General features: G+C 41.4%; 2 long non-coding RNA genes and 2 other non-coding genes across 4 annotated transcripts in view; 3 read left to right on the forward strand and 1 right to left on the reverse strand.

The window, feature by feature from the left end:
• Positions 1–17,658, forward strand: part of LOC139438717 (uncharacterized) — a 38,690-nt gene extending 21,032 nt beyond the window's left edge. The window contains exon 3 of the long non-coding RNA XR_011648441.1: positions 17,128–17,658. This is a non-coding gene — a long non-coding RNA (uncharacterized lncRNA). The remainder of the gene's footprint in view (positions 1–17,127) is intronic.
• LOC111763440 (U5 spliceosomal RNA) lies at positions 7,393–7,508 on the forward strand. Its single transcript, XR_002796316.1, has one exon. It is a non-coding gene; the product is annotated as a U5 spliceosomal RNA (small nuclear RNA).
• On the reverse strand, positions 15,732–17,131 carry LOC131278027 (uncharacterized). Its single transcript, XR_009185126.1, has 2 exons — positions 16,987–17,131; positions 15,732–15,958 (listed from the first exon to the last, which is right to left on the reverse strand). It is a non-coding gene; the product is annotated as an uncharacterized lncRNA (long non-coding RNA).
• Positions 17,536–17,651, forward strand: LOC111763439 (U5 spliceosomal RNA). The gene has a single exon (XR_002796315.1). It is a non-coding gene; the product is annotated as a U5 spliceosomal RNA (small nuclear RNA).
• Positions 17,659–25,802: the final 8,144 nt, after the last annotated feature.

Raw genomic sequence — 25,802 nt, forward strand, 5'->3', positions numbered from 1 at the left:
ATGTGGCGTTCTGTATGGGATCCTGAAACCAAAAAAGGACACCAGGTAAAAAGTAAGCAAATCTGAGTAAAGTATGGGCTTTAATTAATGATAATATACCAACATTGGTTCATTAATTATAACTAATGTACATAATACTATAAGATGTTAATAATAGAGAAACTGGTGCAGGATATATGGGAACCTCTGCAATATCTTTGCAAATTTCCTGTAAATTTAAATCTGTTCTAAAGAATAAAATACTTTAAGAAAAGGACATTATTGCCAAATTGGGTTATGAATGCAAGGGTATTTATCACAGAAACTCTGTAAATGTAATTTTCCACATTAGTAAATTAATGTAAAAATTAGTAAAAAATTAGTAAATTAGTAAAAAAAAAAAACTATGATCATCAACACCCACACATACAATACCAAAAAAAAAAAAAAAAAAAATCGGGAAACGGACTTTGGCCCAGTGGTTAGGGCGTCCGTCTACCACATGGGAGGTCCGCGGTTCAAACCCCGGGCCTCCTTGACCCGTGTGGAGCTGGCCCGTGCGCAGTGCTGATGCGCGCAAGGAGTGCCGTGCTACACAGGGGTGTCCCCCGCGTAGGGGAGCCCCACGCGCAAGGAGTGCACCCATAAGGAGAGCCGCCCAGCGCGAAGGAGGGAGCAGCCTGCTGAGGAATGGCGCCGCCCACACGTCCCGTGCCGCTGACGACAACAGAAGCGGACAAAGAAACGACGCAGCAAAAAGACACAGAAAACAGACAACCGGGGGAGGGGAGGGGAATTAAATAAATAAAAATAAAATCTTAAAAAAAAAAAATCACAGCAAATTAGAAATAGAGTGGGGGAAGTGGATGTAGTCAAGCAGTTGAGCATTTGCTTTCCACATAGGAGGTCCTGGGTTCAGTTGCCGGTACCTCCTGATACAACAAAAGCAAAACAGACAAAAAACCAACACAGGGGAGCTGATGTGGCTCAATGAGTACCAGCTTCCCACATATGAGGTACCAGGTTCAATCCCCAGCCCCCAGTACCTAAAAAAAAAAAAAAGAAATAGAATGGAATCAGCTTAAATGGAAGAGTGCTTACCAGAAACCTTGTGAGGCCAACTGCAAAATGAAAATGTGGAGCCCCTTTTTAAAAAGTTATTAAGAATTTAATTATGGCAACAGCAAAGCATTAAACCAAGAGCTGGGCCCCTCTGACTACAGGGACCTGTATGACTGTAGAGCCACACATCTGCCTACAGCATATTGCACTCAATGATGGTCCAGTTAGAGCTGTGATTGGAACAGGAGAAAGATGCCCACTATTGTGGCCAGATTTCTCTAGGTTCTTGGCTATCTTACATAAAAGAATTTAAGAACATGCCAGTTTAGTTAGGCCAGTACTTTATTAAGAAAATGGGGGGAAAAAATAGAAACAGGAGAAAACAATAGATTGTGGGTCCTCGGGTATAGCTTCAGGCTGCTTCAGACAGAAAGAGAGTGATTTAGCTTATGCAGTTACTTTTTTTTTTTTTTTAAGATTTATGGTTTATTTATTTCTCTCCCCATCCCGCTCCGGTCGTCTGCTCTCTGTGTCCATTCACTGTGTGTTCTTCTGTGACCACTTCTGTCCTTATCAGTGGCACCAGGAATCTGTTTCTTTTTTTGTTGCATCGTCTTGTTGTGTCAGCTCTCCGTGTGTGCGGCGCCATTTCTTGGGCAGGCTGCACTTTCTTTCGCACTGGGCGGCTCTCCTTACAGGGTACATTCCTTGTGTGGGGGGCTCCCCTACGTGGGGGACACCCCTGCGTGGCATGGCACTCCTTGAGCGCATCGGCACTACGCATGGGCCAGTTCCACATGGGTCAAGGAGGCCCAGGATTTGAACTACGAACCTCCCATGTGGTAGGTGGATACCCTATCCATTGGACCAAGTCTGCTTCCCCGCTGTGTATTCTTCTGTGTCCACTTGTATTCCTGGCAGTGGCATCAGGAATCTGTCTCTTTCTTTTGCGTCATCTTGCTGCGTCAGCTCTCTGTGTGTGTGGCGCCACTCCTGGGCAGGCTGCGCTTTTTTTTGCATGGGGTGGCTCTCCATGCAGGGTGCACTCCTTGTGCGTGGGGCTCCCATATACGGGGGACACCCCTGTGTAGCATGGCACTCCTTGCACACATCAGCTCTGCACGTGGGCCAGCTCACCACATGGGTCAGGAGGCCCAGGGTCTGAACCAGAAGGCCCTGGATCTCCCATATGGTAGGTGGACGCTCTATCAGTTGAGCCAAATCCGCTTCCAGTATTCCTTTTAATCTTTATACACTTTCTAAATACTTCCAATGCAATGTATAACATATCAAATGAACTTAACTATTTTAACACTTCACCTTTCACTTCCACACCTTTACCATGGGTAGCAGTTTGAGATTATTTATGAATTCCAAAAAGAGAGATTATGTTTATAAACTGGTCTGTTCCTCTGGATATGATATCCTTTGCTTGTGTTAAATTCAAAGGTTACATGTACTTGATTAAATTAAGATTAAGCCTTTGACTCGGCCACATTAGTAGGGTGTTGAGCCTCTGCTGCCTTGGTGGGTGGACACTCACACAGAAAAAGACATGGCAGAGGAAGAGAGACAGCTCCATTAGACATGGCATAGGACCCTGGAAGAGAGATGAGCCTGATAGTCTACAGCTGACCTTGTGAAGAGAGCAGAGCAGCTGAGCCTGGAAAGAAATGAGCCCCAGGGAGGGAGACAAGACTTATGTCAGCCTACAGCTGAGATTGGAAGAAGCTGGTACCATGGAGCCTTAAGAGGAAGAAGGAAGGCTGAATCCTTTCAGATGTCACCTGCCATCTTGCTTCAAATTGTGGCAAATGGGTGATCCAGCACCTCTTAGGGTACCTTGAGTTGGACTCTTTAGGGCCTTATGACTGTAAGCTTCTACCCCAAATAAATACACAATATACTTTATAAAATCCAAGAGGGGGAAGCTGATTTGGCCCAATGGATAGGGCATCTGCCTACCACATGGGAGGTCCAAGGTTCAAACCCAGGGCCTCCTGACCCATGTGATGAGCTGGCCCACGCGCAGTGCTGATGCACGCAAGGAATGCCATGCCACACAGGGATGTCCCCCATATAGGGGAGCCCCACATGCAAGGAGTGCGCCCTGTAAGGAGAGCCACCCAGTGCAAAAAAAGTGCAGCCTGTCCAAGAGTGGCGCCACACACACGGAGAGCTGACGCAGTAAGATGACGCAACAAAAAGAGACAGATTCTGGGTGCCGCTGACAAGAATAGAAGCGGACACAGAAGAACACACAGCGAATGGACACAGAGAGCAGACAACTGGGGGGGGTGAGGAAGGGGAGAGAAGTAAATAAATAAATCTATAAAAAAACAACAACAGGGAAGTGGATGTGCCTCAAGCAGTTGGGTGCCCACCTACCACATGGGAGGTCCTGGATTGGGTTTCCTGTGCCTCCTAAAAAAAAAAAAAGACAAGCAGACACAGAGAGCACACAAAAAAACAGACACAGTGCAGAGAGCGAGTGCAGACAATGAGGGGGGAGAGAAATAAAAATCTTAAAAAAATAAAAAAGCTAACATATTGCTGATAATTTGCATCAGCACCCTTTGACTAACTAATGCACCATGAGTACATCAATTAACAGGTATTTTACTTTAGCAGCACAGGAAAAACAACTTTCTCCATTATTTTATAAAAACCTGAGATTCCCAATGGAATCAAGGTTATCTTTTTTTGTTTGTTATCTGATAGAGCCTACTTTTTTTTTTATTCCTCTCCCCTTCCCCCCTGCCCCGTACCCCCTACCCCACTTGTCTTGGTCCATTCGCTGTGTCTTATGTGTCTGCTTGTATTCTTGTCAGTGGCACTGGGAATCTGTGTCTCTTTTAGTTGCGTCATCTTGCTGCATCAGCTCTCCGTGTGTGTGGTGCCACTCCTGGGCAGGCTGCACTTTTTTTTTTTTCAAGCTGGGCAGCTCTCCTTGTGGGGCACACTCCTTGAGCGTTGGGCTCCCCTACATGGGGGACACCCCTGTGTGGCACGGCACTCCTTGCGCTCATCAGCACTGCGCATGGGCCAGCTCCACATGGGTCAGGAGGCCCATGGGTTTGAACCCTGGACCTCCCAGATGGTAGGCGGACACTATCGGTTGAGCCAAATCCGCTTCCCAAGGTTATATTTACCACCACTTCAATATGCAGATTGAGGTGGCCTCTGACAGATTTCCCTGTTATAAGGTTACTTTTTGTTATTAATATCAATTTAGATTTCTAATTAATAATGGCTCCCTGGAATTAGCCATTTAAATGCTTCAGTTTAGAAGATGCTTTTACAAACTCCTTATAATTAACCATAACCACATAGAATGGTCACTGTACCTTAAATAAGCTTATTAAATTAAAATTAGCTACCAATTAAATTTACTTATCCATTTTTAAAAGGGCAGATCTATATTTCTTTTAACTTAATTTCATTAGGCACGAACTTACAAGTTTCATCATTTTAAAGATTTAATACATATAATGTTGATTTATTTTATTAGTATTTTATAAACCTAGGGAGATGACAACCAAGCTAAATAAAATTGAAACTGAATAATCTTAAAAGCATACTGACTGCCAAGTTCTGGAATAATTATAGTTGTTTAATTTGTTTTAAAAGATGTTTCCATAGCTTTCAAGGGCATTTTCTTTACTTATTGAAATTTGGTAATAGAATTATTAACCACCTTTATTTTAAGGCTGTTAAAAGGTTTAAATTGAGGAATTATAAGACAAACTATAATTCTTAATTCCCTAGCACAGTAGAGTTTTTGTTGTTGATGTTGTTTTACTCAATACATATAAATTTTTTTGAATTGTACAATATGTTACACAATATAGTTGGTTCATAGTAACGCAGTCATACAGTTTTTGTCCTTTTATGTCTGGCTTGCTTTGCTCAACATAATGCCCTCCAGGTTCATTCATGTTATCATATGCTTTATGACTTCATTTCTTCTTACAGCTGCATAATATTCCATGGTGTGAATACACCATAGTTTGTTTATCCATTCATCAGTTCATGGACATGTGGGTTGTTTCCAACTTTTGGCAATCGTGAATAATGCCATTATCAATATAGGTGTGCAGATGTCTATTCATGTCACTGCTCTCATTTCTTCTGGGTATATACCAAGTGGTATTGCAGGGTCACATGGCGAGTCTATATTCAACTTCTTTAGGAATTGTCAAACAGTCCTCCACAGTGGCTGTACCATTCTGCATTCCCACCAACAGTGAATAAATGTTCCTGTCTCTCCATATCCTCTCCAACACTTGTAGTTCTCTGTCTTTTTAATAGTGGCCATTCTGATAGATGTGAAATGATATCTCATTGGAGTTTTCATTTCCACTTCCCTAATCATTAGTGATGTTGAGCATTTTTTTCATGTTTTTTTTTTTTTTCCATTTGTAATTCTTCTTTGGACAAATGACTATTCAAGTCTTTTGCCCATTTTTAAATTGGGTCGTTTGTCTTTTTATTGTTAAATGGTAACATCTCTTGGGAAGCAGATATGGCTCAACTTATAGAGCATCTGCCTACCATATAGGAGGCCCAGGGTTTGGCCTGTGTGGTGAGACGGCCCACATGTGGTGCTGCCATGCACAAGGAGTGCTGTGCCACGCATGGGTGTCTCCCGTGTAGGGGAGCCCCACACGCAAGGAGTTCACGCCGCAAGGAGAGCCGCCCTGCGTGAAAAAATGCAGCCCACCCAGGAGTGGTACCGCACAAAAGAGAGCTGACGCTGCAAGATGATGCAACAAAAAGAGACACAGATTCCTGGTGCTGCCTGACAAGAACGCAAGCAGACACAAAGGAACACATAGCAAATGGACACAAAGAGCAGACAATGGGGGGGGAGAGAAATAAATCTTTAAAAAAACAAACAAGCAAACAATAACAAAAATACAACAAACAAAGGGAAAAAAACCAACTCAGAGGAGCTGATGTGACTCAGTGGTTGAGTGCCAACTTCCCATATATAATGTCTGGGGTTCAATCCCTGGCCCTGACACCTTGAAAAAAAAAAGTAAACCTTGTTCATTAAAATGTTTTTATTTTTGTTTTTACTCTTTATTTTGAAATAATTTCAGACCTACAGTGTTGTTGCAAAAATAATACTCCAGTATCTTCCCCAGGAAACAGCTTCCTCTCCTGGCCCTGCACTGACTATGTCCTGCAGCCAGCAATCCTTTGCAGCCGCTGGAGTGCGCTCCCACAGCATTCTGTAAGAGAGTTCCAGGAGCTGCCTTCCACACAGGAAGGGGAATACTCTGGGACAGTGAGCCTCTCAGCCCACCACCGGACAAATTGAGCCAGATGTACACGCTCCCAGTATGTGTTCCATGGTTGCTCTGCTGCCTCTGGAATCAGGACCTTGGATCTGCACTGGGAGCTAGCACCAGCTTGCTCTCAGCTGGGGAGGGGTAGGAGAGGTGCCAACAAGGGTAGCACAATATCCCACTGCTTCTAAGATGCCTTTTTCTTGATTCAGTACTTGCCCTGTTACTGCAAATCTTGAACTGTGTTCTAGAGCTTTGAGAAAGATGTTTGTGCCAGGTCTTGCTGGTTGTTCAAAGCTTCTGTGGGGGGCCAGAGCCCTGAAGCATCTCATGATGCCATGGTGATATGGGCCCTAAAAGGTCTTTTTTTTTTTTTTTTTTTGGATGAAGAATCAGCATCTCAATCAAGGGACGCTTGATTATTGATTTGCTCATTGATCAAACTCTGTACTATACGCTCAACTTTTAGGAAAATCTAAAACTGTTTTTTTTTTTAAGTATTTTTAAAAAAGAAAAACCCTTATGCCTCCTTCCAGCTTAAGAGAGAGGCTATTGTCAACAGCTTTGAAACACCAATCACACCCTTCAACTCCCCACTGGGGAGTAGCCAGTGTCCTGAATTTTGTGTTAACCATTCCCTTGCTTTCCCCCCAACCACTGGAAAATTCCTTTATTTAAAACAAGTCATTCTGAAGGTCCCAAGGTAGGAAGAGATCAGATCAGAATCTCTCTGCTCGTCCAGGACAAGGTTTGGATCCCAGCCAGCCAAGCTGCACTTTTACCTCCTAATGAAGGCCCCAGGCACACCACATGAGTCTAAAGATCGATTACTCACTCTCATTTGCTTACCCATAATACCCTGCACACAGTACAGTTTTTTTCAAGTTAAAAATAATATTTTCTTCGTTCAACTTTTTAAAGTATGACAATGTTATTTACAGAATTCTATGGACAAATCTCCAGGGCAGTATTTACTGGGGGGAGGAAATGCAAATAACCACCATCAGTGCACTAGGAGTTGCAGTTACTGGAGGAATGAGTTAGACCTGCAAAAGGTATACTCTGGTTTCTCTTCAGATCGTATAAATCTTTCGCCTTTTACTAAAGATTTCCGTGGAGAGAAACAAGTCTGAGTTTTTAGACAATTTTTTGAGGCTTTGCTTTGGCAAAGCTAATAATTATGTTTGAAAAAGACAGACTAATTTCAGCTTTTGTTATTTAATATGTGGGTTCTTAGATAATTTTTTACTTTTTCTTATGTTAGTTTCTTACTGTAAGAAGGTAATTTCTCAGAACTTTCTTATTGCTGGTCCATTCGTGGTAATTTCTCAGAACTTTCTTATTGCTGGTCCATTCGTCCCAGGCTAATTTGATTTTTTTGTGAGTTTCCTCTCTTCCCCAACTCTCTTGTATTCTAAATAAGAGTGTATTTTCTCCCATTTTTTGAACTTTGCTTAGTGCAATTCTATTCTAAGGTATTCTGTGTCCTGCTTTTTTTTACACAATACTGGTTGAAAATAACTTGTCAAGCAATTTAGTAGTAAACGTGTTAAGGTTTTATTTCATTTACTGGGATGGAGGGGGAAGGCTTTTCTCTAGCAGGTCAATTCAATAGAGAGCCTAACTAAATGATCATCTGGTGGCTATACGGTTTCCCAGATCCCAGTCTTTTTTTAAGATTTATTTTTTTATCCCCCACCCCCACCGTCCTGTTGTCTGCTCTCTGTATCCATTCACTGTGTGTTCTGTGTCTGCTTGTATTCTTGTCAGCGGAACCAGGAATCTGTCTCTCTTTTTGTTGCGTTATCTTGCTGCATCAGCTCTCCGTGTGTGTGGCACCACTCCTAGGCAGGCTGCACTTTTCTCGCACAGGGCGGCTTTCCTTACGGGACACCCCTGCATGGCAGGGCACTCCTTGCCTGCATCATCACTGCACGCGGACCAGCTCACCACCTGGGTCAGGAGGCCCTGGGTTTGAACCCTGGACCTCTCATGTGGAAGGCGGATGCTCTATCAGTTGAGCCAGATCTGCTTCCTTCCTAGGTCACGTCTTAATCCACTAAATGTTATCATATAATTTTTTGTTTTGTTTTGTTTTGAGATATGGGGATAGAAATTGAACCCCCGACCTTGAAAGTGGGAAGCTGACACTCAAACACTGAGCCACATTGGCTCTCCTGAGTTGGTTTTGTTTGTTTGCTTGTTATTTGTCCTTTTTTTAGGAGGCCCTGCTGTGGGAAGCAGGCAGTCTATTGCTTGAGCCATAACTGCTCCCCCGTATAATTGTTAAGCATTCTTCTTCCCAGTAAAAGGTTGAATGCATGCAAAAAAGTTCTGTCTTAGCTCAAGTTTGGGTGATTTTTATATTAGTTTGTAAAGATTCTGTTATGTTGTCACTTTGTAGTTACCTTTTGCTCATTTTCATTTCATTGTATTCCAGTTTAAAGGTTTTTACTATTAAGAACATTGTTGCTATATATGACTCTTTTTCTTTGAAACAGAACAAATGTATGTTAATGATATCAGATGTTAATATCAGGCAAAAATACAACCAAAACAAACCATGGACAGTAGTGAAGTAATATATTAACCATAAGTGTAAAAAAAAAAAAAAAAAGGAAATATACTAAGTGAAAGAAAATAGACAAAAGGTACTACATATAGTTTGACTCCGCCTATGCAAAATATAAATACAAATAAATTAGAAGGGAAGCAGATGTGACTCAAGCAATTGGACTCACATCTACCATATAGGAGGTCCACAGTTCGATACCCAGGGCCTCCTGGTGAAGGTGAGCTGACCCATGCAGAGAGCTGATGCAGCAAGATGACACAACAAAAAGAGACACAGAGCAGAGACAATAAGAGACACAGCAGGCCAGGGAACTGAGGTGGCGCAAGATAGTGATTGCCTCTCTTCCACTCCAGAAGGTCCCAGGATCGGTTCCTGGAACCGCCCTATGAGAATGTAAGCAGACACAGAAGAACACACAGCAAATGGACACAGAGAGCAGACAATGGAGGGAGGGAAGAGAAATAAATAAACCTTTAAAAAGTAAAATATATTCAAGAGATGGAAACAGAATAGTAGGTTTCACAGCAGGGGAAAAATAGAGATTGAGAGGTAATAATTTAAGGGGTAGAGTTTTTTTGTCTGTTTTTGTTTATTATTATTATTATTGGAATAATGAAATTGCTCTGATATTGACTGAAGTGATGAATGCACAACTCTTGATTATACCAAATACCATTGATTGTACACTTTGGATGGACTGCATGCTTCATGAATATGTATCCATAAAATTGATTTAAAAAAATAAATTGCTGTTATGAACATTGTTGTACACCTCTATAGGAACACATGTAACTGGTTTTTCTAGAGTATATACCCTGGAGTAGAAGTGCTACCTATGTGTAGCTTCAGCTTTACCTGATAATGCCAACTTGCTTTCCAAAGTATTTGACTTAGTATTGTATTGCTTATCCGGTAAGTGTGAAATGGTATCTTAGAGTGATTCTGATTTTTTTTTTTTTTATTCCTGAAAGGTTGAGCATATTTTAAAGGTTTGTTTTCCATTGCTATATCTTCTTTCACAAGTTTTAAATTTTTGCTTTTCACTTATAAGTCTCTGAATTATCCAGAATTAATTTTCTTGTGTATAGCATTAAGAAGGGATCTCTCTCTGTTTTTTCATATGAATGACCAATTATCCAATACCATTTGTTAAATGATCTCTCCTTTCAGCTGTGATCTGCTTTGACATATACGTGGGTCTGTGACTGGCCTTTCCTTTCCCCCACAGGACTACTTGTCTGTCCTCAAGTCAGTACCACACATGCTAATTGCTTGACAGCTGTAGGCTGAATCCTTCTACTTGTTTTGTTTGTTGTTGTTCTTTTTAATATAGTTTTTATTTATTTTCAAAAGATACATAGATCACACAAAATATTACATTAAAAAAATAAAGGAGATTCCCATATGCCCCACTCCCCACACACCCCACTTTTCCCACATCAACTTCTTTCATTAGTGTGGTACATTCATTGCAATTGATGAATACATTTTGGAGCACTGCTACACAGCATGGATTATAGTTTGCATTGTACTTTACACTCTCTCTCAGTCCATTCAGTAGGTTACGGTAGGATATATAATGTCCCTGCTGTATCATTCAGGACAACTCCACGTCCTGAAAATACCCCCATACTAGACCTCTTTTCCCCTCTCCCTGCCTTCAGTAACTCCAGTGGCCCCTATCTCCACATCAATAATATAATTTCTTCCATTGCTAGAATCACAGTAATTCTATAGTAGAATACCAGTAAGTCCACTCTAGTCCATATTTTATTCCTCCATCCTGAGGACTCTGGGATGGTGATGCCCACTCTACCTGGCCCAACTGGCACATGGGAAGCCCAGAGATTCAAGTGTTCTGGACATCTACCAACCTCAATGCCACCAACCCCAGAGCCAACCACAGGTTCAATAAAAGGGATGGAAGAGGCCGCTTGGTTTTCCTTTTCAGAAATGACTTGGCTTTTTTTGGCCCTTGGCTCTCTCAACAATTTTTTTTTTTAGAAATAGTTTGTTATTTAAAACAAAACAAATTGTTGGAAATTTTTATTGGAATTACACTGTCTATCAATTAATTCAGGGAGAATTAGAACCCTTATGATGTTGAGACTTATTATCCATGCACATGGTATGTCTACTTATTTATTCATTTAATGATACTTAATGAGGTTGTAATTTTCTGCCTCATCCCCTTCCCCCAATTCTCAGCAACAGCATATGGACTGTGATGTGTATAACCTCAGAGAATTTACCAGGATGGCCACCTTCACTGCTGTGTTTCATCCTCACAACCATCCCATGTGAGAAAGCACTCTAGGTGTCTTCTTGATCATCCATGGTCCCAGGGCACCCTGTACTTAAGAATTACCTTTGGGGTCCTCTGTACTGGATTCTGGAGTAGAGGCAGGTCATGGGGGACTGGGGAGGGTGAGGGATGCTTTGACCTAACTATAGAAGAGAAAGAACTAGACTCCCATCTGTCCCCATTCAGAAACATATTAGGGCAGCCCCTTAAAAGTCTGGACCCTTGGTCACATGGAAATTGAAGCTCAGGACACAGCTGAATCCCTAGACTTGCACTAGTCAATAAAATGGCTACTAGCCATGGTTGCTATTTAAATTTAATGAAAATTAAAGAAAATTAAAAATTCAGTTTCTCAGTCATACTAACCACATTTCTAATGCTCAGTCCCATGTGGATAGTGGCTACCATTTCAGACATGGCAGAACTCTTTTCCATCATTGCTGCCCTAAGTCAAGAAACCCCCAATATCTACCACCCCGAGGCAGAAACTGCTGAAGGAGGAATCCCACCTCCACATGAGGCTGGGCTGGACCCTGGGCTTGGAGGAAAGATGTCCAAGCATTGGAGAATGTGTTTGACTTTGAGATCTACTGAGAATGCCTTTCATTTCACAGATTGCTCTTCTCCCACTTCAAAAATAAATGCTTTCCTGTCACCACAAATTTTACCAAAGGAATATAATGCAAGGGACTGTTAAAATCTTCAGGGGGCCAAAGAAAATGTCAATTTAATATATTTGCATCCATTTTGAGAAAGTGTTTGATTCTAACAACTGTGTAACAAATCCTTTTGCCAATTAAAAGATTTCCAAATCTTTTCTTCTAATTGAATTTAAGGACTTAACCCAGTCGTCACCTGACAGGGCAATGTCACCTAATATGGAAGTGAATGACACTGTTGAAACTCTTGATTTATGGGAACAAGGCTTCTTTGGTTACAGTTATGGAAAAAAAAGAATAGAGTTTAAACTAAACCTTAACTCTAGCAATAACTAATATTGATCCATTTAATTAAGAGATGTAGTTCCAATAAAACATTCATTTAATAATTACCAAAATTTGTAATATATTTATGTTGTATTGATTAAGTGCAGACTCCCAATAATTGTAAGGATAGGTCAACCCAGAAGAAAAAGATTAATGCACAGAATTTTAAGTTAAAAATTTGAAAAAAAAAAAAAGAATAAAATTCAAAACATTTTTGTTAAAGAGAAATATGGTTGGATGATCAATAAGACTTTCAGGCATAGAAATATATTAGTATTAAATTCTTGGGATAATGGAAATGGAAAAACAAATTCAAAGAAAAATTATGTAATAAATTTTTTAAAATTTGATAATATCAAATCTGGAGTTTAACTTCCATTGACTACATTTTAAAATTGAAGTTATGCACCAAATACTCATTTTTGCAATTATTAAACTTATTTAGAAAACTGTATAGAAAGGATCTACAACTGCAAGCAAAACAGTTCCCTCCATAAGAGCTAAGCCCCCTTTCAGTCTGAAGGAGAGTGGGCATTACCATCCCTAAATCCTCAATAGTAGCAATGCTTCAATCTTTACTCATTTGGGGAGCAGGTGTAGCTCAGTGGTTGAGTGCCATGCATGAGGTCCTGGGTTCAATCCCCAGTATCTCCTTTTAAAAATTGTTCATCAATTGTAACAAATGTACCACATTACTGTAAAATGTTATCAATAGGGGAAGAAGTGTATACAGAAATCTCTTATTCTTTGATGTAATTTTTCTGTAATCTAAAACCTCATTAAAAATAAAGTTTATTATACATACAACTGTATTTTCCTTAAAATGTGCAAAAAGAACATAGTTTTTCAATTTTTCAAAATTTTTCTTGGAGGTAGAGGAGCAAAATGTTTGACTTCCACTTTATTAGCAGGTCCACCTTGTGGTGGGAACTGAGCACTAAAGGGAAAGTACCACCCTCTTGTGGCCAGAATATATAAAGAAATCCTCCAACAACAACAACAACAACAAAAAACCAATTACTGAGAAATGAGCAAAAGATTTAAACAGACATTTCTCCAAAGTAGATATACAATGGCAAAAAAACAAACACCACATGAAAAGATGCTCAACATCATTAATCATCAGGAAAATGCAAATCAAAGCCACAATGAGATACCATCTCACTCTCACTAGAATAGTTACTATTTAAAAATAAAAAATTACAAGTGTTGGAGAAGATGTGGAGAAATAGGAACACTTATTCATTACTGGTGGGAATGTAAAATCGTGCAGCTGCTGTTAAAGACAGTTTGACAGTTCCTCAGAGAGGTAAGTGTAGAATTACCATATGACCTGGCATCCCACTTCTACAGATACACTCAAAAGATTTGAAAGCAGGGGCTCGAACAGGTATTTGCACACCAGTGTTCATAATGGCACTATTCACGATTGCTCAAAGATGGAAGCAACCCAAACCCAAGTGCCCAACAACCAATGAATGGATAAACAAATGTGGTATATAAACACCATGGAATATTCAGCTGTAAAAAAGGAATTACATTCTGATACAATGTGACAACATGGATGAGCCTTGAAGACATCATGTTGAATGAAATAAGCCCAGTAGAAAAGAACAAATATTGTATAAGCTAACTGATATGAAATAATTAGAATAAGCAAACTCCGGGAATCAGAAACTAGAATATGGGTTTCCACCAGCCAGGGTGAGAGTGGGGAATGGAGAGTTAATACTTAATTGCTTAATGAGGTCAGAGTTTCTGTTTGGGTTGATGGAAAAGTTTTGGTAATCAGTGGTAGTGATGGTAGCACAACATTGTAGCACTGAATTACATATTTGAATGTAGTTAGGATATATTTGTGGTACTAAAATAAAATTGAAAAAAAGAAAACATGGAACTGCACAACACAAACTGAATTCTAAGTTAAACCATGGACTATATAGTTAATAATACAATTGTAAAAATGTGCTTTCATCAGTTATAACAAATGTTTCACACCAATGCAAGTTGTTAATAACAGGGTGGTATATGGGATTCATATATTTTATGCATGATTTTTCTGTAACCACAACTTTTCTTAAAAAAAAAAGTTGTAAGCTTTCCCTTTACAGTCAGAAACAAGACAAGAAGGACCGGTATCACCATTTTCACTCAGTTTTGCACAGCAGGTCCTTGCCAGCAAAGTAAATGGGAATAAGGTACAAGGGTTGGAAAGAGAAAAACAAAATTACCATTATTCTCAGTCACTATGATTATCTTCATGGAAGATCCAAAAGGATCCATATTGCAACATCCAATATGGTGGCCACTGGCCACGTGTGGCTATTGAGCACTTTAAATGTGGCCAGTATAAATTAGATAGCTGTACATGTAAAATACACACTGGATTTTGAAGACTTTGTAGGAAAAAATAATGTCTAATATTCTATTAATTTTTACATTGATTACATATTGAAAAATATTTTAGATATATTTAATTAAGCAAAATATATTACTTAAGTGAATAAAATGATTAATTTTACCTGTTTTTTTAATTAAATTTTTTATTGTGGTAGTATATATACAACATAAAATTTCCCATATCTGTTTCTTTATACTTTAAAGAATTCTACATTATACATTACTTATATATAAAGATATATTACTGTATTTATTAATGTGGCTAGTAGGGCATTTAGAAATACTTATGTGGCTCGTATATTTCCATTGGACAGTGCTTGTATTAGTCAGTGTTCTCCAGAGAAATAGTACTGAGAAAATATATATGTGTGTGTGTATATATATATATGTTCGTAAATATGAGGAGATTTATTATAGGAATTGGCTCACAGAATGCGACTGTGGGGATTGGCAAGTCCAAATTTCATAGGGCAGGCCACAAGTTGGGAACTCTAATGAAGGTTTCCATAAATTCTCCAGGAGAACCCGACTGGCTGAAGTAGATAAAAATTCTATCAGTTCTCTCTCTTTAAGGCCTTCCACTGGTTGGGTGAGACATCCCTCACAGTCTCCTTTGTTGACTGTAGATGTAACCAGCCATAGGTGCAGTCATTTGACTGATGATTTAAATATCCTCGCAGCCTGTGCTTCCTTGGCCAAACAACTGGACACCATACCTAGCCAAGTTGACACATGAAATAAACCCTCACAGTGCTGATTTAGATAATCCTTTAAATTAATACTGTAGTTCAGTAAGGCTATTGAATACAAGACTGATATACATAAAGCTTCTTTTTAAAAAAAGTAATTATAAAAAGGCTGATATACAAAAATGAATTGCATTTTTAAGCAATTAGTATATTGTTTGAATTATAATTAAAATTTAATTTTAGAAGCTCTATAATTTATAATGGGAAAACTCCTAAGATATTAAGTGTAAATATAAGAAAAAACTTCTATGGAGTCAATCATATAGCTTTCTAGGAAAGTGTGAATAAACGAAAAATATAAATGGAAAGATATAACAAGTTCATGGACTGGTAAACGGGAAATTCTTCCCAAATTAAGCTATAAATTCAAAGCAATTTCAATAAAATTCCAGCAAGGTTTTATTGTTTTGTATTCTTTGTTTGCTTTTTAGGTTATGACTTACATTAAATATCAGTGTGAACTGTTGCCATAAATGGAATAGCAGGCCACACCATTATAAAATTGTACAGGGCCCTCAAATTCCACATGTAAAATCAGAGGTAAGACCACACTTTGGATTTAGAAGTCCTCCAAATTCCATAACTCTCCTCTCTGGAGCCTGGAATGGCTGAAAAACAAAAGCCAACTGTGAGTGTTGGATACAACAAAATAATACATTTTTTAGGAGTTTTTAATCTAGATTCACAAGTTAAATGGCCTTATCATTTTCTCTTATCGTATTAACCTTATCTAGTTTGAGAATCTAGATTATACCAGTCTTTTATTTACAAAATCCCTATAATTTTCGTTTTAACCATATCTAAGAGACAACATATTGTTGGACCTTTTTAACAATTTAAATTCAGCCTAGGGATCAGTGTCTTTTAATTGGTGTTAACCTTTTCATAGTCACAGTAGTTACAGTACTATTAGAATTTACCTTGTCATCTTATTTCTATTTGTATTTTTAAAAATTCCCCTTCCTGACTTCCATTGGAGAGATCCAGTTTTCTTTAGCTGTTTAAAAAATTAAACATTCTATTTTTGTTATTATAGCAGTTACCCCTTCTTTAGATCCATGCTCATGGATTTGTTTTTTTTTTTTAATTTTATTGAAGTTTATCATTCATAGATGAACATACATAAGCAATTAGTGTATAGTAAAAGTTGTGAACTTACAAAACAAACATGCATAACATCATACAGGGCCCCCATATATCACCACCATCAACCCCTTGCATTGTTCTGAAACATTTGTTACAATTTTGAAAGAATATCATCAAAATCTTACTACTAACAATAGTTGCTATCTTAACAGTTGGTATATTTTCCCCATAACCCACACTACTATTATCTTTTAAAAAATATTTTTATTACAGAAGTTGTAAACTTACAAAATAATCGCGCACGTGTGTAGAATTCCAGTACAACACCCCTCCACCAACACGCCATCCCGTGGTGGAACATTTGTTACCAATTATGGGGTAATTATCATCAGACTGTCACCACCAACCATGGTCCACATCTGGCACACTTTTTCTAGACTTCCCCATCATGGTTTTGCTTTTATTATTTTCTCGACTATATTTTCTTACAAAAGGAAAACAGTACATTTTTACTGCCCTTTGATCGCCTTCAAGGTCACACAATACATACCTCCACAAATTAAGGAGAATATAATGTAAACGGCGCTCCCTGGACTTGTGCGATCCCAGTCACACTTCTCACTCGCCACCGAGGCAGCAGCTAGATCCTGAACTTTGTGTTAATTATTTCTTTGCTAATTTTTCCTTTCAGAACCTATTGGCAAGTGCTTCATTTAGAAGAAACCACACTCAGACCTACAAATACACAAAGCAGGTAAAACCGAAGTCGACCAGGACGAAATTTATATCCCAGCCCGCCAAGCCTCCGCTTCGCCCTCTAACGGTGGCCCAGAAGCAATGCGGGAAAACTAAGACTCGTCCACACTCGAAAGGGCGGTGACGCCGCTGTATTTGCATACCCACAGTGCACTGCGTGTGGTACAAGATTAAAACTTTAAAATTTTCATTTTCTTTTACTCACACTTTCTGAGGAATGGATAGGTTGTTATAGAATTCGCAGAAATCTTTTACTTATTTACTTAGTTCTCTCGTTAACTAGCCACCATCAGTGTACTAGGAGTTGTAGTTACCCGAGGTGTGAATTACGGAAAGCTCGAGCATACTCTGGTTTCTCTTCAGATCGTATAAATCTTTCGCCTTTTACTAAAGATTTCCGTGGAGAGAAACAACTCTGAGTCTTTGACCAATTTTTTGAGGCCTTGTTACGGCAAGGCTACTATAATTGTTCAAATATAGATTTGGTTGAAAGTTCGCTGTTGTAATCACTAATTTACAACAGTGTTTACTTTCGTTGTTTCTTTGTTAAGGGTTTTGTTTACCGGGCTTTTAAATTAATGGGTATTTTTAAGTTTCCTTTTTAGTTTGATTTAGTGTTACTTAACGTTCTAGTGCGTCTTGGCTTTTTCATGTTGCAGTTAATAGAGTGTGTAGGAATATGTGGTTTTGCGTTTCCTTAGTCACATTAAGTAATTTAGTCTCATTAAATAACAACCTCTTTCATTCAATGCATCTAAGGTATTACATATTTCAATGTATATGAAGTGTTTTGCACTACTTTTTTAACCAAATTTATGTGCAGTCTATATTGCATGTGTTTATCCTTCCCATTTTTTGATTTGATGTCAAAATTAAAAATCAGAAGCTGCCTATTTTATTAGTTTTTTCCAAAAAAAAAAATGAAGTTTGGAGAGAAGTCTGTGTATCAATTTCTTCTTATATATTTAATATATCCATCCATTTACTTTTTTTTGGCCTGATATTAACATCTTGTAATATTCACACACATAACATTCAGTCGCAAAGAAAGTTTTATATATGCAATATTACCCATATTCATATTGCACATGAGTTTTCACTGTTATACTGTCATATTTCTTAGCTTTCCTTTTAGTAATAATACACATGACCTCAAGTCTTTCCCTTTCAACCATTGTCATACCCACATAATAGCACTGCTTGTTACAAACATGTGTTTCAGCTTTTCTGTTCATTTTCAAAGATTAATACACAATATTTTCACCAATTTCTGCATAAGTTAACCCTCAGCTTTTCATTTTTAAACCTCATTCTATTTTCTGGTGTCCCATATTCTAGTTATTTACTCCATGAATTTGCACAATATATTTAGTTTGTAGTAGTGCAATCATACAGAATTTGATCCTTTTGAGTCTGGTTTCTTCACTCAACATAATGTCCTCCAGGTTCATCCATGTTGTCATATACTTCGTGACTTCATTTCTTCTTACAGTTGCATAATATTCTACTGTGTGTATACACCACAATTTGTTTATCCATCCATTGGTTGATCGGCACTGGGTAGTTTCCATCTTTTTGCAATCATTTATAAGGTTACTATGGACATTGGTGTGCAGATGTATATTTGTGTCACTCTTCTCAGTTCTTCTGGGTATATACCCAGTAGTGGTATTGCAGGGTCATGTGGCAAATCTATATTCAACTTCTTTAGGAACTTTCAAACGGTTCTCCTCAGTGACTGCATCATTCTACATTCCCACCAACAGGAATAATTGTTCCAATCCCTCCACATTCTCCCCAACACTTTAGTTCTTTGTCTTTTTAATAGTCACCATTCTAATAGGTGTGAAATGATATTTCATTATAGCTTTAATTTGCATTTCCCTAATCACTAGTGATGTTGAACATTTTTTCATGTGCTTTTTTTTTTTCCATTTGTATTTCTTCTTTGGACAAATGTCTGTTCAAGTCCTTGACCCATTTTTAAAAATCAGGTCATTTGTCCTTTCATTATTGAGTTGTAACATCTCTTTATATATCATGGATATTAAATCCATGTGATTTCCAAATATTTTCTCCCACTGAGTCTGGTTGCCTTTTCATCCTTTTGACAAAGTCCTGTGAGATGCAAAAGTGTTTCATTTTCAGGAGGTCCCATTTATCTATTTTTTTCTTTGTTGCGTGTGCTTTGAATCTTTAAGATGTTTCTCTATATTTTCTTGTAGCAGTTTCATGGTCCTGGCTTTTATATTTAGGTCTTTGATCCATTTTGAATTGATTCTTGTATAGGGAGTGAGATAGGGTTCCTCTTTCATTCTTTTGGTTATGGATCCTTTACTTTTGGGGGCATTTTTTTTTTTTTTTCTATTATTTCAGCAGGAATTTGTGGGACACTTGACCACCTGACTAGTATTTATTTGGGAAAGGAAAGGCCTAGAACAGGGCTTTCTGAAGTCCTATCACAGTGATGTCACCACACCTAGGGGGTTTGTTGATATTATCCTTACCTGTGTGTCTTGGCTTTCCTACCAAGCTAGAAGCACTTCCCAACACCTCAGTCTCATCCTTCTTGGTAGACCCCCGCCAGGGAGATGTAAACATTGGGGCCCAGGACATGTGAAAGGGAAGCCACAGGAGTAAGACAATCCTCATGTTAAGCAGTCTCCAAACCAGCTAAGACTCTCTTAGAAAGTGGAGGTGATTATCTCCCTGCCTGCTTCACAGGGTGTGGTGAGAAGCAGATGAGAAGATGGATATAAAAGAGAAATATTTAAAAGTGAGAGGGAAGCGGACTTGGCCCAGTGGTTAGGGTGTCCGCCTACCACATGGGAAGTCCGAGGTTAATAATTCAAACCCCGGGCTCCCTTGACCTGTGTGGAGCTGGCCCATGTGCAGCGCTGATGCGCACAAAGAGTGCCCTGCCACGCAGGGGTGTCTCTGCGTAGGGGGGCCCCAGCGCAAGGAGTGCGCCCCGTAAGGAGAGCTGCCCAGCGCGAAAGAAAGTGCAGCCTGCCTAAGAATGGCGCCGCACACACGGAGAGCTGACACAACAAGATGACGCAACAAAAAGAAACAGACTCCTGGTGCCGCTGATAAGGATAGAAGCGGTCACAGAAGAACACACAGCGAATGGACACACAGAGAGCAGACAATGGGGGGAAAGAGAGAGAAATAAATAAAAAATAAATCTTAAAAAAAAAGTGAGGTGCAAAAAACACCATTGCTCTTCATCTTCTAAAACTAGATGGTGCCGTAGTACCAGGTACAACCTGTCTCATAAAGGTGGAGGCAAATAACACAATTCAGCTCAAACAAACACACATAAACTGCATTTGCTCCTAACTCTGAAGACTTGCAGTACCTTGTGCCTTCCACATCAAAGTCCTGCTGTCCAGCAGTCAGTCCCTACAGCCAGGACTGTAGACGCTGCTCTGGCCACATGCCCTCACTGAGCAAGCAGCACCTCTGGGGTGCTAAGGACAGGGCCCTTCACTCAATGTATTTATGGGGACAAGGGGATCCATTTCTGTGTGGTCAGCCTGCCCCAGAGCTCTACGCTTAACCCCCCAGGCACCCGCTTCTCTCAGTCTCCACTGTCTGGGCCAGCACCAGTTTGGAGGCACTGCACAGCCCAGAGCCACAGTCCCTTGCCCTCTCAGGGATCCTATACCAGCATGCCATACAGCTCTAGGATGGTCTCCAGAACACACAAAAATTCTAATCACTCCCCTCTAGAACAATAGAGCTTGTCTGGGGGAGCCCCTTCTCCATCATAGAGAAGCCCCTTCATTTTCTTCAAAGGTAATTTACCTCCCAAAGAGACCCAGGGGACTTGTTGGCCCTTTCTTTTGATGAAGATAACAAAAACCACTCAAATTGAGTCCATCCCAGACCTCCCTGCTATACATTCAGTCATTCCACAAACATTCCAAAGACTTTCACCAAAGACCCAATTTATTATTTTTCTCATGAACCCCACATATTGAAAGAGATTTGCCTGCTGCACTTTACCAAGTGTATTAGTCAGCCAAAGTGTTGCTGATGCAAAATACCAGAAATCCATTGGTTTTTATAAAGGGTATGTATTTGGGGTAGAAGCTTACAGTTACCAGGCCATAAAGCATAAGCTACTTCCCTCACCATAGTCTATTGCCACGTGTTGGGGCAAGATGGCTACTGACGTCTGCTAAGAGTTCAGCCTTGGGTTCCTCTCTTCCTGGGGCTCTGTTTCTCTCCAGGCTCAGCTGTGTGCTCTCTCAAGGGCAGCTGTAGACTATCAAGCCAATGGCTCTGCCTCTCTCTCTGGGCTTCTGCCGAGTCTAGGAGCCGTCTCTTTCCTGTGTGTTTTCTTCTCTGTGTTCACTTCCTGGGTTCCAGCTCCAAAACTCCCAACTCTGACCTTTGTCGTGTGTTTTCTCTGTGAGTCCCGCCCACCGTGGGATTCAATGCCCTACTGACGTGGCCCAATCAAAGTCCTAATCATAATTTAATCAATAAAAAGTGATACCTCTGACACCAGTTAACAAAAATAATCCAGTAACTATTTTTGGAATTCAAAAACAAATGCCAAACTGCAACGCCAAGTAAGAACTTATTTATTTTCCATTTGTAATTAAGCAGATGGTCAGCATGAGGAGACTGGAGTTCTCTCACAGAGTGGGTCAAATGCCACCAGAGGAGGAGAGACTGGGCTTGTAGGAGGCGGAGAAGAGCGCCAATAGCTGTCCTGAGCAGCTCCCGGTGCCCACGGCGCCTTCTCCTGGTGCCGTCTCAGCCACGGCCTGGGACCCCTGGTCTGTTATCCACAGCGGGGGGTGGGGAGGGAGTTTGAAAGTGATCCGGAGGTGTGGGTTCTCCTCTCAGCCCTGCCACACAAACCCGGGTGACCTGCAAGTCACCGACCCCCTGCGGGCTCGGTCTCCTCCCTCCGTCAGGTGAGGGCTCGACTTAGATGATCTCCAAGTTGCCCTGCAGGCGCGGACATTTTATGATGCTGAGCTCCGGGCCCAGGAGAATGGCGATAAGCGTGACAAACAAGCGGCCCAGCCTGTGAGAAGTGCCCTGTGTGCAGTTACATGCCGGCTCGAGTGGGCCTGGCTGAGACCCTGCTCGTTGTCGGGGTGACAGGGGTGGCCAAAGCAGGGCCGTGGGGTCACACTAAGCTGGCCAGGCCGGCACATGCTGGCACACGCACACAGTCACACACACTACGTGTGCACGCGCGCATGCACGTGCTCACGCACACGCCTGCGTCCGGGTGCTCCTTACCACCCAGCACCGCCCCGCCCGGGGGCTGCCAGCGCTCCAGCCTGGGCCACCAGCTCCCGTTCCGCGGGGCCCGTCTGAGAGGCGGGGCGTGAGGGGCCTCCTGCGGGCCTGGGCGTGAGGGGCGACCTGCGCGACCACAGCCTGGCTTCCCCCGCAGGCGCAGGTGCGGCCCGGGCCTTCACCCGCAGAGCCGCTCCGGGTCTCCACGGCTGGCCCCGTTCACTAACAGCTCACGGCTCTCGCTCATTCTTCAGGGTCTGCTGAGGGATGATGGAGCCAGGCGAGAAAGGGGTCTCGTCTCTGATGGGCGTGGGGAGAGCAGGAGCTGCATGGGTGGGTGGACAGACAGCAGGCAGAGGACGGGCGCTGACTCTGTACTGACCCTTCCTTGGTGAGAACTCTGGTGTCCCCTCTGCAGCCGGCGTTTACCTCAGGGCCTGGCACTTCACGACAGACACTTTAGAATCTGGTAGGATGGTAACAAATGTACCACATTCATGAAAGATGACATGAAAGAGGGAAAGTGTGGGAGGGGGAGAGGGTGGGGCATACGGGAATCCCCTGTTTTTTATGTAACATTTATGTAATCTTTTTTTTTTTTTGGAACTTTACTGTATTTATTTATTTTTTGTCTTTATTCATTTTTTTAATATTACATTTTGAAAATATGAGGTCCCCATATACCCCCCATCCCCCTCACCCTACTCCTCCCCCCCACAGCAACATTCTCCTCCATCATCATGAGACATTCATTGCATTTGGTAAATACATCTCTGAGCACTGCTGCACCTAGTGGTCAATGGTCCAACATAGCCCACACTCTCCCACGTTCCATCCAGTGGGCCATGGGAGGACATACAGTGTCCAGTAACTGTCCCTGCAGCACCACCCAGTACGACTCCGAGTCCCGAAAACACCCCCACATCTCATCTCTTCTCCCATTCCCCACACCCAGCAGCCACCATGGCCACTTTCTCCACACCAATGCCACTTTTTCTTCGATTACTAATCACAATAGTTCATAAATAACATTTATGTAATCTAAAGCTTCTTAAAAATATAAATAAATAAAAAGAATCTGGTGAGAGCGTTCAGTTGTGAATATCATATTTCTTTCCCCTCCTTTTCCCTTTTGAGATGAAATCTGGGGGTGAAATTTGTCTCCTTTGTGCTGTGACCCTGGGCAATCTCTTTCTGAGCCTTGGGCGAGAAGCACACTGTCATGTATGGCATTTCCAGGTCTTCTCATACACCACTGGAGGGAGAGCAAGGAAGCACCGGCATTTGGGAGGATACATTAGCCAGCTCCGTTACATTTCCAGAGGACAGGCCCCGTGACAGCGAGTCCACTCTCTGCCATTCTAGAGACACAGGTGCCAACAAGCGTAAGGAGAAAGGGCCCGGGATACTCATTGCAACATTAGAAATTGGAAACATTTTGAAAATATACATGGCATTATCTCATATACTATGTATTTTATTTGGGTGCATATAAATGTCTATAATTACATATAAAAAGGCCTAGAAGGATACACTAAACTGGTAACCATGGTTGCCCTGGGAAGACGTTTGGCTTGGGGTGGTTAGATTTATGTAACATTTTATTTTTTTACAAGGATAATGTTTTCATAGATTGCTTTTTCAACCTAAATTAATGAATAGTTTTTAAAACGAAAAAGGCATTGCACTTTTTCCCAGTTGTGCTGAAGAAGTATCAAACAGACCCAGGAGGAGAAGAGTGGGAGACTGAAAGAAAATCCAGTATAGGATGGAGTTAGAGAGAGAAAGCAGAGACGCTTGGAGGTGAAGGAGTTGCTGTGAGGCTTTAGGGAAAAAGATGAGCAAAGAGAATATTTAGGACTCTTCAGTATATGACATGCAGTGAGGTTCTTCCTTCAACACCTCTTCCAGGGTATACAGTAAAGATTTAAATAGCTTTTAAGAAATATATATTTATTTATTTCTCCCCACTCCCTTGTTGTTTTTCACTTGCTGTGTCTGTCTTCCTTGTTGCTTTAGGAGGCATTGGGAGCAAACCCAGGACCTCTGATGTGGGAGGGAGGTGCCTGATCACGTAAGCCACCTCTGCTCCCTGCTTCATTGTGTCTCTCATTGTGTTTTTTCCTTCCCACATCTCTTGTTGCATCAGCTAGTTGCGTCTCTTGTTGTGCCATCTTGTTGCATCAGCTTGCGCGTCTACCTGTTGTGCCAGCTCACTGTCTTCTTGGGGAGGCACCGGGATCCAAACCAGCGACTTCCCATGTGGAGGTGGGAGCCCCGTCACTTGAGCCACGTCCACTTCCCTAAATTTGGAATTTAGGAATTGAAATTTGGAATTGAAAACCAAATTTTCAATTTGGTTTTGGATATTGGGCTTTTCTTTAGAATGTAACACTGAGATTGACTGCGGTGGACAGATTTTATTTGGGCTACAATTTATTTGGCAAACATTTATAGAGATGATTCGATGCTGCACCCCAGGATGGGCCCTGAGAGGACAGGGGCAGTGAACGCTAATACTTGGTGACAAACCCTCCAGCAAGGCAGACAGACACAAAGCGTTGTGGAGGCAGAGAGGAGGGACCAGCTCGTTCTGCCCAGGAAAGTCACGACGGCCTCACGGAGCTGGAGCTGCGGGTGTTGGGCTTTGACACAGACATACAAACGTTCCAGGGAGAAATGGGGAGGTGCGGCTCAGGCAGGGATAGATGGACCTCCTCAGGTTTGAGGGTGCGGTCTGTGGAGCTCAGAGAGTCCAGAGAACGGCGCTCCTCCCAGTGGCGCACGCTAACCCTTCCCTCCGAGGAACTGTCCACACTCTTTCCTTCCATGCCGCGGAAGCCCCAAGAACTGGCATTGGCCTGTGTTGTTTTTTTTTTAAGATTTATTTATTTTCCCCCCTTCCCCTCCTCCCACCCTTTTTTTAAAAGATTTATTTTTATTTACTTAATTTCCCTCCCCTCCCCCGGTTGTCTGTTTTCTGTGTCTTTTTGCTGCGTCTTGTTTCTCTGTCCACTTCTGTCGTCAGCAGCACGGGAAGTGTGGGCGGTGCCATTCCTGGGCAGGCTGCTCCCTCCTTCGCGCTGGGCGGCTCTCCTTATGGGTGCACTCCTTGCGCCCCCCCTTCGCGGGGACATCCCTGTGTGGCACGGCACTCCTTGCGCGCATCAGCACTGTGCATGGCCAGCTCCACACGGGTCAAGGAGGCCCGGAGGCCCGGGGCTTGAACCGCGGACCTCCCATGTGGTAGACGGACGCCCTAACCACTGGGCCAAAGTCCGTTTCCCCCTCCCACCCTTTTGTTTTTGCTGTCTCTGTTGTCCTCTCTTCTCATTTTCTCTC

The sequence above is a fragment of the Dasypus novemcinctus genome, chromosome 3, assembly GCF_030445035.2.
Source record: "Dasypus novemcinctus isolate mDasNov1 chromosome 3, mDasNov1.1.hap2, whole genome shotgun sequence".
In the NCBI taxonomy this organism is placed as follows: domain Eukaryota; kingdom Metazoa; phylum Chordata; class Mammalia; order Cingulata; family Dasypodidae; genus Dasypus; species Dasypus novemcinctus.